The sequence below is a fragment of the Acyrthosiphon pisum genome, chromosome X (genome assembly GCF_005508785.2).
Source record: "Acyrthosiphon pisum isolate AL4f chromosome X, pea_aphid_22Mar2018_4r6ur, whole genome shotgun sequence".
Classification (NCBI taxonomy): Eukaryota; Metazoa; Arthropoda; class Insecta; order Hemiptera; family Aphididae; genus Acyrthosiphon; species Acyrthosiphon pisum.
Window position 1 is genome coordinate 116,532,754 of NC_042493.1, and position 1,397 is coordinate 116,534,150.

The 1,397-nt window shown below is 29.4% G+C and overlaps 1 long non-coding RNA gene across 1 annotated transcript in view; it reads right to left on the reverse strand.

The window, feature by feature from the left end:
* LOC107883209 overlaps nt 1–1,099 on the reverse strand; it is a 7,216-nt gene extending 6,117 nt beyond the window's left edge. Inside the window, exons 1-2 of the long non-coding RNA XR_003840141.1 lie at nt 939–1,099; nt 754–877 (exon numbers count right to left, since the gene is read on the reverse strand). This is a non-coding gene — a long non-coding RNA (uncharacterized LOC107883209). The remainder of the gene's footprint in view (nt 1–753; nt 878–938) is intronic.
* Nucleotides 1,100–1,397: the final 298 nt, after the last annotated feature.

The following is a 1,397-nucleotide window of genomic DNA, read 5'->3' on the forward strand; positions in this document are numbered from 1 at the left end:
TCTCTTTAATCCGTTTTAAAATTAATTACGTTAATACTAAGGATCCAAAACCCTTTTATCTACTTCTTTCAACAAAATATTATATCTTGAACTCTCTTGCTAACATTCTTATGACTGCAGGTAATACTTTTGTCTTTGATTATATTTGAATAAAAATTTTTATATTTTATTTGTATTCTATATCTACTTTAGCATTATTATTTTACTCATTCTCTAATTTTAAGTATATATTTAACTATAAATTATTGTTTTACGTACCAATGTATAATACAATGTTAATATTATTATGTTTTAGGACTGACGTCCGTTTATATTAAATAAATAAATAAATAAATATAAATAGAAGCTACTTAAATCCCACCATATTTATACCAACCTAAACAATATTAAAACATAGTTTAAAATTAGTGGGGTAATAAATTACCCAGCGTGACCTACTGAAGGTTAAACATAACAAGTCCAAAATTGAATGAATTAATATTTAGATCATGTTAAAATATTTATTGTATGTCTCATTAATTTAGGACTTGTTGTATGTGTACACTAAATAATCGTATATTTGGCTTAAAACACAACAATTAAGGTATAAATAATGTTTTACTTATGATGTATTACCGAATCAAAAAGATAACACAGATTAACCCAATACTTTTAAACGATTTTGAGAAAATATGGACAAACAACTTTTAGCCATTGATATGATTCAGTCTTAATCTAATAAACTAATAACACAAATGGTTGACCAATACTTACAAGTGACTGTGTTGAGTGGTAGATTTAATCTAAGTGACCACTTAGCCACAGTCAGAAGACGAACAAAATACACAATACTAATGCTCAACGCTCATCGCTAGAAAACGTAAGATCAGCAAACTCCCTAAAATGGGAAAGACAGATTAATATATTTATAATTGGCTCTTGCATTGAACAATAGTTACCAACAAATCAATAGAACATGAATTGATTTTGTACAACACAAATGAAAAATACGCTTGTGTGGCACCATTGGCTTCGACCGCAGTTGAAAACTGAGCTAAAAACATTAAAGAAAGTAATAATTAGTAATACAAAAAAAATTTGTTTGCAGGGATCGGCCGGACTACAAACAATCGAACAGATGAAAATCATACTAATAAGTTATATTAGTAATAACGAAGGCATTTGGTACCGCCTTCTACGTACGAACGGTTAACATTACAGACAATCGATGGCACCGAAATCCTTGCAAAACCTTACACACCACAACTATATACATCATAAAAAAAAAAACGAAAAACAAAAATACTTGCGAAATCAAAATGAGACGTTCGCGGAATGATGTCTGTGAAGCTCCCGCACTTTTATAACTTATCAATCCTGATAAGGCGGGTAACTGCATTATCATCGCACAATATTCT